The sequence below is a fragment of the Desmodus rotundus genome, chromosome 9, assembly GCF_022682495.2.
Source record: "Desmodus rotundus isolate HL8 chromosome 9, HLdesRot8A.1, whole genome shotgun sequence".
Taxonomy (NCBI): domain Eukaryota; kingdom Metazoa; phylum Chordata; class Mammalia; order Chiroptera; family Phyllostomidae; genus Desmodus; species Desmodus rotundus.
Window position 1 is genome coordinate 95918355 of NC_071395.1, and position 14375 is coordinate 95932729.

The 14375-nt window shown below is 52.1% G+C and overlaps 1 protein-coding gene across 2 annotated transcripts in view; it reads left to right on the top strand.

The window, feature by feature from the left end:
- The first annotated feature begins 8407 nt into the window (after window positions 1–8407).
- The window catches only part of CUEDC1 (CUE domain containing 1), a 75393-nt gene continuing 69425 nt past the window's right edge, over window positions 8408–14375 (top strand). For both annotated transcript variants that reach the window (XM_053910796.2, XM_053910797.2), the window contains exon 1: window positions 8408–8545. The gene's annotated coding sequence lies outside the window, so the exon portion shown is untranslated. The remainder of the gene's footprint in view (window positions 8546–14375) is intronic.

Here is a 14375-nt window from a genome sequence, read left to right on the forward strand (position 1 = left end):
ATTGGTCGATATCTCCTGAGTTCTGATTGGTCAGGTAGCATTCTGCTGAAGTTTCCACCTCCAGTGCGGCTTCCCTTTCTAGACTCTGAACAATATTTGTACGCATTCTATGAAATAGAGAAAATTCAGTTCTGTGGTTTCCACAGTTGACGTGCCCCCGAATACAGTGTTGGCTCTCTAAAGGAAGCGGGCGAACTGTCCGCTTATTGTGTCCTATATACAAATCACACATGGGCCGGTGAATGGGGAGAGGCTTGTGGGAAGCTGTTGGGGGCCCCCGGTTTGCATCCCCCGGGGAGGCCACAGTTTATCCCTGGCTGCCTTTCAGAAGACCCACTTTTGCTGGAAACTGTCCTTTCTATCATCTACACTTACATTTCACATTTCCTTGCCTTTGGTCATACTCTTCCACATGCTAGGAATGCTTTATTTTATTTTATTTTTTTCAATGTGGTTAAATACTCCTGCTCTGAAGGATCCTCTGGAGAAAAAGCTGATTGCAAGGTCTGAGCAGGAAAAAACACAAAGTGAGCCCGGAGTATTTTTGAAAAACTTGTTATTTGGAAATAATAGCAAGCTCACAAAAAGTCGCAAAAATGAAAATCGTACAAGAAACACCTATATATGCTTTACCCAAATTCACCTAGTGTGTTCTTAAATCACAGGCCAGTTTTTAACTTCATATGTTTACATTTGTATAATATTAATACTTTTATTTAACCTACCGTGCATATTCTAATTTTGTGAATCGATCTAATTGCGTCCTCGATAGCATTTTCTCCCCTCTAGTACATGGTCTAGTATTGCATTTAGTTGACGAGTCTCTTTAGTCTCCTGAAACATTCACATAGCTGGCTTTTTAAAAATTAAAATTACAGACCCCTGTATTTAAAAATACATAATATTCCTCATTTTGTGTTTGATGTTTCTCCATGATTAAATTGAGATTACGCATTCTCAGCTGGCAAACTGCTGAGGCATGTGTTTGCAGGGTATCACAACAGATCTCTCCTTATCCCTCATAAATGATGCTAATTTAGGTCACCCAGACTCCGTGTTGCCCAGTTTCCCTATTGTATAATTACTCCGCCCCCATTCCCCTTGCAGCTAATAAGAAGTCTGTGGGGAAACACTTTAAGACTATCAGATATCCTACTCCTCATCAAAATTTCCCCATAGATTTAGAATCCATTGGTGGTCTGATGCAATCTTCACTATGTTGGTGGAAAGGTCTCTTTGTACAAGAAATCAAGTGTGGGAATGTATCAAAGAAGATGAGAGTGTATCAAAAGAACACAGGAGCTAGCAAGTGGCCAAATTTGGAACAATCTAAGCATCAAAAGAAATCATGGTAATGAGAAATTATAAGCTATTGGAGGAACGTAATAATCCATGAATACATAAATAAATGAATTACTGTGTTTTCCTGCTCCTTTAAATCTCCATTCAGCCTGCTGGTGAACCAGCCCTGCAGCGGCAGCTGGGCCCTCTGTGTTATTACACTGGCTACGTCTCGCCATGGACCAGCCACCATCACCTGACACTTCCCTGACTAGGGAACGGGCTGATCTGAGCCTTGACCAAACTTCCACCCAGCCCCAAACGCAGGCTCAAGTGCGAGACCTGGGGCTGAGGGTCCGGACCCTGGGAACCTAGTCTTATCATAGCCTCAGCGTCCTCATGTCCCTCTTGTCTCCCAGTCCTGCCTCAGGGACAGGTTTCTGTTTTCTCTATTAAAGACACACCCAGAATGTGAAATCTCCTTCAGAGACATCACTCAATCCTCAAGGGTCCTCTGCCCACCACCTTCACCTAGCTAGCCATGGTGCAATCACAGGGATATTCTTCTGCCAAAGAATAAGATATTTTTGCCATTTCCAGTAGTGACCCGAGCCCTGCTCAGGGGCTAGACCAATGAGGTGATGCCAGCTTCCTCTCCTTCCTTCCCTCCAAGCAGGAAGGAGCCCACCCAGTACCCTCAAGCCCACAGGCTCCTCTACCTGTGGCCTTGCTGCCCAAGTCCCACTCAGGACTATCTATCTCCCCTGCCCCACTCCCAAACCCCTCCATGGATCTTCATTCCTGAAAAGAAACAGATCTGAACATCTGGACTATATTAATTGCAGGTAGGCCTCCTTGGAATTATAAAAATGACGATAAGTAAAAGAGGCATTGTTTATTGAGTGTATTAGAGTGAGGAGGAGGCAGGCAATGCAGCCAACCCCCCTGAGTTCCTATCCTGGCTCTGCAAAGAAACTTGGGCAAGTTATTTAATCTCTCTGTGCCTCAGTTTCCTAATCTGTACACAGGGCCTGTGGTGATACCTGCTACAGGGCCGCTGAGGAGTAAAGGCGTTTACAGTGTAAATGTTAACTGGCATATTGCAGGCACTGCGTATGTGCTTTTATAACCACTGTAATTGCGATCCCCAGGGCTGCAGTGAAGTGGTGGGCTCTAGCATCATGGGTGGGTTTGCATCTTGTTTCTACCACTTATTGTTGGAACTCAGGCAAGATTTTTGACCTCTCTGTGTCTCAGTTTCCCCATCTGCAAAACAGAAATGGTAAGAGTGCTTGCCTCTTAAGGCTTTTCTGAAAATGACATGAAATACAATGTGCAAAAGTACTTAAACAGGGAGAGAGATACATTGTAAGTGTTCAAGAAACTTGATCATTTACTATTACTATTTTTTGTCTAATTAGGAGAAAGGTAATATTCTTATCATCATTTTAGAGATGAGGAAACGGAAACTCAGAGAGGTTTAGCAACTCACCCAAAGTTACCCAGCTTGAAAGCGGGTACAGCAGGGATTTAGTTGTCCCCTGGTCTGACCGGCCCTTAACCACTACACTATACTTATCAGGCTGAGAGGGTGTTTAGGAGGAACTAAACTCTGTTGATCCAAACTGGGATTTGAATCTCTAAGCCTCTGTGAATTATTTGTAGCAAATGCTTAACTCCATCCAGCCTGGCTTTTCCCAGGAGCTGGTCAGGTGCAGGAGTGGAAGACCTTACTTCCTCAACTCTTGATGGTGTCAGGAAAGTCAAAGTCAATGTTAATATTTTGTTTTGAAATTCAGGCCAGAGCCTGTAACACACTCCCTCTCTATAGACTCCTTAGGTTGGTGTTGCAGGCCATTCATTCTCCGTCACAGCCCCCTCAGCTTTCCAGCCTCATCTCGCTATCTGACACCTCCTACCCTCACTGTTACCACGCCCCCTGCACCCTGGCCACCGTGGACATCCACCCACATCCCAGTGTTCCTTAGCTGATGCTGTGGCCCAGATGAATGCCCTTAACCCCAGCTAAAGGGTTCAACTCTCAAGGCCCAGCTCAAAAGCCAGCTGTTCAAAGATGCCCTCTCTGACCCCTTCCCCACGAGAATTAACCACTCCTTCCTGGGGCAGCTCCGGAGCCCTCTGCTTGAACCTTCATTTTAGCGAGTGTCCGCTTTGTGTTACTTGCTGGCTGCTCCTCATCTCCCTTCCCCTTAGACTTGGGGGACAGAGAGGTACATGTCACTCATCTCGGGGGATGGTCGTGGAACTGGATTAAAATAGCCTAAGTCACGCATCATTAGGGAGGAAAGTTAGTTATGTTGAACTTTCTTCCTTCCAATCATACTGATCTTGAAGGCTAAATATAGGCGTGTGTGTGTGTATATATATTTATATATATATATATATATATATATATTTATATTTAAAGGAATGTATGTTCAAAGGAAGAAATTTGGAAAATCTGGAGAAAATATTAATAACAAAGTAAAAGTTACCTATAAAACTCTCATCTAACAATTGTTAACATGTTGGCATATTTTCTTCTATGTTTATAACTAAATAAAGATAAATTGGCTCATATTGCATATACTGGTTTGTAGTCTCTCTTTCCTGTAACATATCGTAACAGTTTTATAGGCATTACATATTCTTTAAAAGCAATTTTTATGGTTACATGGAATTCCATTTATTTATGCTTCCTTTCCACCTCACCGCCTTGGACAGGACGAGCTGGCAGCCTCTGTACCGAGGGCAGGACCCCTGGAGCCTCACTAACTATTACCAGGGAAGGGAAGACACGTGGCTTCGGGGAGGGCAAACCAGGCAGATCTCGCCCACCTGTCAGAAGTCAGCCCTTTGGCAAATATTTACTCACTCCTGGGCCTGCCAGACCTCTGGCTGGGAGGTTCAGCCACTGAGACAGAAGGCAGCCCCTACCCCCCTGGAACACACACAGGGACCAGCTACAATACCACGTGCTGTAGACAGGCTGGCAGGATGGACAAAGGGACTGGGAGGGAGCAGTTTGTTATGCAAGAGAAGAAAGGTCCAGAGAGAGTGCCTCAGGCACGGTATTGGTGCTGGCACGCTGGGAGAGGCGGAGGGCCCCGAAAGCCCTCTCTAAACTGGGATTGAGATCGGCAGTCCCACAGGCATCCCTCTACTTGTTCGGCCCCCAGATGGGGGTCAGTTACTCACTTCTGGGGACATCACCGCCTCCACCTTTCACCCATGTTTTCATTCAAAACCCCCAAGGGATAGCACAATTCTTTCAAAGTTTCCTCTGATTTCTTAGTCCAATAGGTGAAGATGGAGAAAGGATTACCCAAATTAACTGGATGTTTCCATCACTTTCTTTTCTGCCTTGGTTTTGTTACGCTGCCTGTTGTGGTTGGAGGAGGGGAGAGGGTCCCCTGGGGGCTGGGACATTGTGGTTGGTCCCTAAGCTGCTGGCAAGTGCTCTTGTGCACTGTGTGTGCCCCTGCTTTCGTCCTGGGCTGGGGAAATTCCAGAAGGGAAGTGTCCTCTTTTCCCTGTGATCCAGCTGGAACCTGCCCTTTCCAAGCCTGAGCCCCACAGCTTCCTATTAGCCTCATCCTCACGGTGCAGAGGAGACCTGGCAGACACGCTTCCATCTATCTGTGCTTAATGCGCCCAGGGACTCAGCAAGAGGCTTTCCTTGGCCTCCCGTGTACTGAGTGGGAACAACAAGTGGCCTAAGCTGTTGCAGCCTGGGGGTGGGCAGGTAGGGAGAGCACAGGAAAGGAGAGGGGCTGGATCGTAGGTTAAGGGCAAGCTGGGAAGGGTCTCTCTCCAAACTGTTTAAATTTCATTCTGCAAGCAGTGGGGAGTCATCCGTCGTTTCAACAGGAGGGAGACATACATTTCCAGTCTACGCTTTAGAAAAAACTGCTGGCGTTGAGGAGGGTGGATTGAAAGGCAGAGGCCTGGTGGCCTGCACCAGGAATGAATGGGGATGGGGCAGAATCCAGAGAAATTCAGGAAGTAGAAAGCCCTGAGTTTATGCAGGGGTTTGAATGTGGGAGAGAAGGGTGGTGGCATGTGAAGCGTGGGTGAGTGGGAGGTGCACTTCTCCCGGACAGAGATTTCTGGCAGAGGATGTGGAGATGATGGATTCCAGGCTTGTCATGCTGACGGTGAGGTGACTGTAGGACAGCCTGTCCCATGGCAGCCACACAGTCCAGTCTGAAGCCAGAGGGAGGGAACACGTGCAGGAATCAGCCCTCAAAACACCGCACCTGACAGCAGAGGCGGCAATGTTATCAGCAGCAATACTAGCGTTTACTGAATGGTTCATGTGCCAGGCACTGTTCTGGGCACTTCACGTGTGTGGATCTGTTTAGTTTTCACCACAGTCTTTTGGAGTGGGCACTGTTGTGAGTCCCAAATACAGGAGAAGAAAGTGAGGCACAGAGAGAGTTAGGTAACTGACCCAAAGTTATGCTGCAGACAAGTGGAGCACTCAGGAGTTGGTACCTGCTCCGCTCTATTCCCTCTGCGAGAACATCCTGAGAATTGTGAGGTTTATGGAAAAGTTAAGAGGATAGCACCCCGGAGAAGCCCCTCGGGCAGGCAGAACTGAAGTAATGGAGCTGGAAACCAAGAGGGTCGGAAGCCAAGCCGTGGGGGTGGGAGTCATTTCAAGGAGGTGTTACCTTCGTCCAGGGCTGCAAGGGGGCCGAGGAGTAGAGGAGGGAGGGGCCCACAGGTTGAAAAGACTGGGTGCCACTGGAATGACAGGGAAGAAAGCCAGATTGTAGAAGATTGCGGATTAAGTGGGAATTGAAGAAGCAGAGTATGTGTGGTTTCTCAGAGGAAGTAGGTGAATGGGCAAGAGAGAACTAGGGCAGTGGCCTGAGGGCGGGGCAGAGTTGGGGTAGAGTTTCTTAGAAGGGGGCATCCTGAGTGTTTGTAGGTTGCAAGCAGAGAAGGGGAGAGAAAAAAAGAACCGAGAGTCTCCTGAAGCGGTCAGGAGGGCTGGGCTTGAAAGCAAAGGAGACATTTCATTCTCTGAGATGAGCAGAGACACTTGGGGGTGGGGTGGGGTGCTGAAGCAGGGCAGAAGCTGGAGGAATAAGGGAGCGAGGGGAAGGAGGAACGAATAGAACCTGATAACCAATAGAATTCAGGGGAAGGGACACGAGGACTGATTTCCAGCTGCTAAACCAGCTGACAAGGAGGACACTTGGGGGAAAAAGGGCTCTGAGTTTGAGTTTGCTTTTAGCCTGTGTGGTGAGGTGTCTGAGGGGCCTGCAGGTGGAGATCCTCTGTGGGCAGCTGTGCTTGATGGGCTGGAGTGCAGGAGGGAGGTCTGGCCTGGGACCCTGGAGAACTCTCAGCTCAGAGGCAGTGGTGGGAGTTAGGGAGGTTCCTCGCTGGGCTGTCGGAAGGGCAGGAAAGGGCTCTGAGGAAAGCTTCCAGGAAGACAGCTCTGAAAGGAATTCTTCAAGGAAGAGCGTCCATTACAGTGACTAACTTCACTCGATAACTATATTAATAATATATTAAATGCTTTAATGAGCACTCAGAGTGGAGTACAAACAAGGACAGCTCTGTGCTCGCAGATGCTTTCCCCTGGCCCCCCAAATCCCAAGGGGACAGGGAAGGTCTCACAAGTCAGCAGAAAAGTGGCCGATGAAGTGCACTGTGGGCGAGTGTGAGGGAACGCACGGGAAAACGTGACCTAGACGACCAGCAAGGAGGATGAAGCCCCAGCTGTCAGCTGCAATTTCAGGACAGGAGCCAGGAGTCGGCATGGAGGCATGGGTCAGTCCCTCTAGATTAAGTATCTTTACCCTGGGGTCTATGGGATCACCTCCTGGGGTTTCAATCCCCGCTTCTCCCAGTCGAATGTACCAACACGTGAAGGAGCAGCAGAGAGGGGATGGGAGAGGGGCGATGTCCCGAGGGGCCTGGGAACCGGTTCTGGAACTCCAGTCAACATGCTAACCTAATGTGGGCCTCCCCAAGGTGGGTGCAGTTCTGAGGTTTCTCCTCATCCCAGGTTCCCAGTTTGCTGAAGGAACTTACTCTTGACATGTCAATGATGGAAACACATGGTGTCTGGGTACTTTGGTTTGTGGTTTTCACCATCAGCTGTCTCTGTGGCTGAGCATGTGGATTTGTCTCAGCAGAGCTGGGGGACTGCAAGTCCTCAGAAGCAGAGGGGAGAGGGGCTCCTCCTTGAGGTCTGTGCCCAGGTGAGCAAGTGGGTCCCCGAGGCAGGCTTATCCAGGAGACACCTTTGCAAGAGGTCTGGGGACAGAGCTGGAACTGCATTCTGGCCTTCACCCTCCTCAGATCCCCCATGTAGCTACTCTTTCAGGCAGGTGCTTGGTGATTGCCCCCTGTTCCATCCTACCCTCCCCCAAAGTGGAGTTTTAAACCAAACCACATGGAAAAAGAATAGTCAAAGTTGGTTTTCCATTTATTGAACAAGTTTTGGGGAAAATCTCAGGTCTCAGAAGCCCCTGAAACGGCCAGGGGTGTTGGAGAGGCGACGGGGAGATGGCAGGTAGTAGCCGATGGTAGAAACGGGTAATAATCTTTGACGTCTTGATCTGCTGCCTACCATCTCCTCTGGCTCCGGCATTTAATTTTGTTTCCTTTCCTGAGCCCTAACTCCCTGGGGGCCGCCTCTCCCCCTACCCCTCGGCTGTCCCAGGCCCCATATGTGGGTCCACATTCCTAACCTTCTCGGGGCAGCCCTGCTTTTCGGTTCCCCTCGGAATCGAGGTCTTCCCGCCCCGCTCTCTCCGGGGTGCGCCGTCCCAGCGCCGCTCCGCGAGCCTGTAGGGCAGGACGCCGGGCACCCGGCTCTGCCCGGGATACCAAGGCTCCTCGCTCACGCCCGCCCTCCGGCCCGCCAGCCGGGGAGGAACGGGGCGGCTGGGATTTTCCTGATCTTCACCCGGCGACCCCAGCCCCCGCCGCGGTGTGGCTTCCCTGCTCGAAAGGGGTCCGGCGTCGGAGAGGGTCTGGGGGCGCCGCCGCCGGGCCCCCGCCCCGCCCGCAGCCCCGCTCCTCCCCGCGCGGCCCCACTCGCGGCCCCGCCGGCAGGCGCGCGAGGACGGCTGCACTTCCAGCCGCCCGCCGCTAGGAAGCCGGCCGCGCCTCGCTTTCCCCGCCTCCCGCGCCCCAGCCGCGCCGCCGCGCCGGGCCCGCCGCCGCGGGATCGCCGCCCCTCCCCCAGCCCGCCGGCCCCACCGGCCCGCGGGGCGCGGACGCGCGTGGCGGCTGCTCGGTAAGACCTCCCTTTCGTCCCCGGCCCCAGCCGGCCGCCCGGCGCGCCTTCCCGGCCCCGGCCCGGCGGCCCCACCTTCTCGGTACCGATCGCCGAGGCACCGCCGGGAGGGCCGGGCCGGCACGAGTTTGATTCCCGGTGCAGCCGCCGCGGCTTCCCGGGAGCCCAGCCGCGTGCGGCGGGTGCCGGGCTCGCTTCCCTCCCGAGACCCCCCCTCATTCTCGGCCGTGGGCGCGCGGGGCGTGCGGGCTTCTGGGGGCTGGGAGCGGGGCGCGGGATTAAAGGGTGGGCGCGGGCGGGCGGTGCCGGGCAGGGTAGCGAGGCCTCCCCCGGCGGGCGCCGCCCGGAGTCCCTTATGCAGCCGCTCCCCGTTTTGTGTCGGCGCCCCTCCCCGCTTTGCCCGGGCCTGGGGGCTCTAGCTGGTTGGCGACGGCTGGCTGGGGCGCCTGCTGGGCAGAGCTCCTTTTAGGAGGGTGGGAGGTTCGCTTCCTGCCCCCGCCGGAGTCACAGGTCTCCTCAGCCTGCCCTGGTCCCACCCGGTCCCCTGGGAGCTGCATCTCCCGGCGTCTTGGCAAGGGAAAGTTCAGACAGCACTGTCCCCGCCCCTGCTCCCCCGCCCCTCCCGGTGTCGGTGCCCGGGGCTCTCAGCTCTGGGGGATGGGGGGACGTCTGCGTTAATTCATTCTTTCCTCCTCATTTTCTCCTTGCATTGTTGCCTTACACCTAGGAATGGCTTGCCCATGTCTTTCCCCCTTATAAGAAGTTTTAGCTCCAAGACATTTATACTAAAATTAAATTCCTGGAGAGGAGTTTATTTTAGGGGGAGAGAGGATTTTGATTTTTCTTTTCTTCTTTTCTTTTCTTTCTTTCTTCTTCCCCCTCCCGGAGAGTGGAGGGTGAGGGGAATGACTAGGAGTTTTGAAATCAGTTGTACTAGAGGTGATACAGACAGACTACAGACAGACCATCTCACTCCTCACCTGACTCAGGCAGAGCATCACCAAAGATTCTGGCTGATGGGACACAGGGAACAAGCCTTCCTGTTGGTTATCCTGCCACACTCTGAACCGCCTAGCCCAAGAGAAAGGACTCAGGAAGATTTCCTGGCCTTTTATCACTCTTCTTTGCCCAAGCATGCTCATCTTTACAGCCTGGGCGGAGTTAGCTATAGCTAGGGGTGGCGGAAGGAGGTCAGGGATGCCAAGAGTTCTCTCCTGGTGGAAGTCATCTCCCCATGAGATTTGGCCCCTGTGGGATTAAGTGTGGAATCTGGCCCTCTCTGCTGTTGGCCGGTGGATGTTGCTGAGACCTCAGTTTGAATGGAGGGTGGCTTCTCTGGGATGGAGAGAGAGAACTGGTTCGGGTCATCAGGAAGCTGGAGGCTGTGTGCATGTGGGTTGGGTTTGAAAGACCCTGTCCACTTTCTGCAGCTGGAAGGAGCAGGGGACAGGGGAACAGTAGTGGTGCCTCAGGCCTGGGCACATCCTTGAATAGGAGAGAGACCTTGGAGAGCTAGGGTTACTGTACTCCTTGGAACTGGGACCCTAGAAGGACCCCTGATCTAGAGTCCATGGTCCAGCCTAAGCCGTTCAGAACACTTCCCTCCTTTGTGGCTAGTCCGTGAGTTACCCCAGAGTGTGAGGACTGGATGTCTCAGGAGACCTTTTCTCATGACCTTCTGATGCCACCTGGGGCTTGTGGCCTCAGAGACCTGTAAACTCGGGACTGGATTCCAGGCTCCTGCAGTTAGCCAGAGGATGGGACAGATGGGGAACCCTTCTCCAGGGGCTGTTCTGCTATCTTTGAGGTGGGAAGGCCCAGGCCCAGCACTGGGCTGGGGCCACAGGGCTATGGAATGAGAGGTGAATACAGGGATAAGGTCAGGGATGGGTACTCTGGTGTTTCAGCTGAGTATAGGATCCAGGTGCTTGAAGAGCTCCAGCTCGTCCTTGGGGTAAAAGGGAGAAGGTGCTCTGGTGGAAAGTTTAAATGCGAAAGCCGTACCTCCTCTTGAGGAGCTCTTGCGGTAGAGTTGTCCAAGACCAGGGTCTATGTATTATAGGTTCCTCAGATCCCTCTGGACTTTCAAAGGCACGTGGGGGCCAGAGAACATGGCTGTCACCATCCCCAGTACATCCGGGGAGGCCTGGCCTGCCTTCTGTTTCTCAGCCAAAGCTCACTGTGCCCTGGCTGCCGCTCAGGTGTTTGTGACATCTACCCTCACTGGGGATCTGGAAGAGCCTTCGGTAGAGTCTGCCATCTGCAACTTCTTTGCCTTGGTAACGAGAAGCCCTTCTTAGGCTCCAGTGCCTCCAGACCGGGGTAGCTCATGGGGACTTTTCTTGTTTAAATAGCAAGCACAGTGTTTGGCGTATAGGAGCGCTCACGTTTGTGTCTTCCTTCAGAGCTTCCTACATTTACTCTGCCTGATGGATTATTCCCGCCCTGGCAGTAAGCAACACAGGAGTATTCTGGAGCCTTGGAGGCAGGAAGCTGGGGGTCAGATAGGGATCGCCTCTGACTATTCGGGTGGCCTAGAGGAGGTGATGCCTCTGTTTTGTTGGCTCTTAACACTTATGGGAAGGAAGAGCCACAAAGGGCCCTGGAGATGCTGTGATCCAGCGGTCCCTGCCTTGTGACTTGGAAGTTGTCTGAGTGGGGGGTGTCAGGGTCCCCGGGCAGTGAGTAACGATTCGCATTCCTCAGTGGCGAGGACTTGTCTGTCTGCTGCTGCCCTGGCTGCCACAGGTTGGTGAGTTTAGGATGCAGGTTCATGTCTGCTTTCTCAGTGCTTCTCTGGCCCCCTCTGCTTCCAGCCTCCCCATAAGGGCCCCGGATGTGTCAAGAGCAATAGGTGGACTCCTCAGAATGCAGCTGTCACTCTTATCTTTAACACGGTGGTAGTGATAAATACGGCAACAATGCCTGTAAACGTAAACTCCCTTTTCATAAAACCTGACCCTCTCATCTTCATTATGGCGGCACCGTGTGTCTTTGAGGACTGATCGGTGGGATACAGAAGTTCCAGTTCCATTGGCTGAACCTGCACCCCCGGAGGCAAACCGGCCACTCTGCACCCACTGGGACAAACAGAGCTTCGTGGTGTAGAGTGGAGGTTCTGAAGTTGCACATCCCCGGTTAGAACCCCACCTCCCACCTCCCATCTCCCACCTCACTCCATGACTTTGTGCCTCATTTTCTCAGCACCAGGAAGAGGTAAAGGAGCTCTGGCATGTATGCCACACAAAGAGTAAGCATTCCTTTTTTAAAATCGTGTTTATTTTTCAGTTGCAGTTGACATGCAATATTATATTAATTTTAGGTACAACATAGTGTTAGACATCTGTGTTACTTACAGAGCAATCCCCCCAATAAATCCTGCACCCACCTGACCCCATACATAGTTATCAAAATATTATTGACTATATTTATTCCCTTGGCTGCACTTTACATCCCTGCGACTATTTTATAACTGCCAATCTGTACTTTTTAATCCTTTCACCTTTTCGCGCAGCACCCCCAAACCCCCTCCTATCTGGCAACCACCAGTAAACACTTTTGGAACAGACACCGTTATTTTTCTTTCTGCACATGTTGTGAAGGTTCTGAGGCTCCTTGTTGTTAAGGAAAGTCTTTGGTAAAAACTGTAGAGGCTGAGCCTGGCTTTTGGAGGGGTGTGTAGGGGTGGGTTTGGCTGGGGTGAGGCTTGCTCTTAAATTATGAGCAAAGGGGACCACACAGTGGGAAGCTGGGGAAGCTGGGGAGCCTGAAACGCCAAGGGTGATGGACAGAGAGGCATAGTGGGGGCAGAATGACTCAGCATTTATAGCCCTGCCGTGGAACCAGCTCTTCTCCCTTCTCTCTGGAAAATGTGCCTTACGAGCTGGTAGAGGTGGGGTGGGGAGAAGATCATAATCAGTGAGGAGGGGTGAATGGCTTTTTGTGTTGCTGCTGCCATTGGTGCTGGAGGAACAGGGCAAAGGGTCCTGGGGGTGGTGGTGGGGGGTCTTGTGGCGGGGGAGGGGTGTGGCACTATGGAGACAAGAGTGGAAGCTGCAGGTGAGGGGTGGGGGGTTCTGTAAAGTAACAGGCCAGGGAAATAATGATTCCAGCGCTCACTGAGCACATGCTATGGGTCAGACCCTGCTCCAAATGCATCTCATGGATCAGCTCATTGAATCCTCACCAGACCCTGAGAGATATCACCTCTGCTTTTCAGTGAAGAAACAGAGACATAAAGAGGTGAAATAACTTGCCTGAGATCACATGGCTAGAAAGTGGCAGAGCCAGGATTTGAACCTAAGAGGCCCAGAGTGCAGAGTGTACATCCTTAGAGAAATTCTCAGAGAGACCTCTACTGAGCTGGGGGATGGGGGGCCGGGGGAGTTTGGTGCTCTGTTGAAGGGCTGTCAGTGTTCAGGCATCATGGGAACTTGTCTGGAGGGATCCCGCTAGCACAGTCTCCTGGGAATCCCTGGCCGAGTGCCAGGCACTCTACCGGAACCTGTCCCTGAGTGCAGGGGTCACGAACACCTGGCTCCTACCTGCACGATGCTTACGGTCTGGTGGGGGAGGCACATACGTTAGCCTAGAACTCCAGTTGCGTGGCAAGTGCCGCAGGAGGCGAGCAATGAGGAGAGGGTGCTTTGCCACCCAGAAGGGGAGTTGGGGCAGGGGAGGCTTCCTGGAAGAGGGGCACTTGGGCTGAGTAAGGGTCAAGGTGGCTGCTATTTCCAGGGCTTTTGATCTGCCCAGGGGCAGTGCCATTATTCTCCTACTCTGTGAGCTGAGAGGGTAACCTAGGGTCACATTTTCTGGATAGGGCAGGAACTGGGAAGTGTGGTTGGCTTCCTTGATGTCTTTGTGGTTTTTAATAGTCACTGCCTGTAATGCCTGTGAATATGCTGAAGAAATAAAAATCTCGTTAGAGTTACCGCTCAGAACAGTGATTCACTCTTGTCTGCGTACTTAGAAGGATAACCAGAGACAAATGAATGCAAGCTGCGGAGGAAGGACTCCAGTAAGGTATGAGGACAAGGTTCCAGAGAGGATGTGAGAGCAAGTGACTCATAGGAGGGGAGGGGAATGGCCTCCCCCGAAAGGTCTCTAGAAATGGGAACAAGTTCCATTTGTCTTTGTGGTTTAAAGGTTTCATCTGGAGACAGAAGGATGAAACAAAGACCCAGAGAGGTCTGTGTCAGCTCAGTGATAGGAGGGTGGAAGGAGATGGAATTTTTGAGCTAGAAGGTTGCTGATATCTGGCCTAAGCCCTCATTTTACTATTGAAGTGACTGGAGATTGCCCGGTACCATTGACAGGCTCCCCCATTCATTAGCGAGCCCAGACCTAAACCTTATCTGCCCAACAAGGGGCGCTGGGGGGTGGGCTGCCTGCACTGATCCTTTCATAGGGGAGGGTGCTCCCTGGGAGTGCCCGGCAGCCCTAGGGATGGAGCCCAACCAAGCCTTGTGAAGAGGGCTGTAGAAAACCTGTATGGACCATTTGTCTAGCTGCTGAAACTAGAGATAGCATCAACCCCTACTCAGATGTTCCAGGTGTTCCTGAGAAAGGTGTGCCCAGTTGGAGCTAGCAGGCCGCCTCATTCACCCTCCTGGCCCAGCACCTAGAAGAGCTTCAGACACCTATATGGGGCTCTCTGGAACCTTTGCGGAATGAAGAATAAATAGCAGACAATCCAAAAGCCATTACTCTTTTACCTGCCCCTTGTGGGGCCAATATGTTTAGCCTTCCAATTCTGTTCTGCTTCAGCCGAAAATATTATTATGTAACACGCCCCCAGCAACAGAGAAGGGCGCCCGAAGTTGTGCTG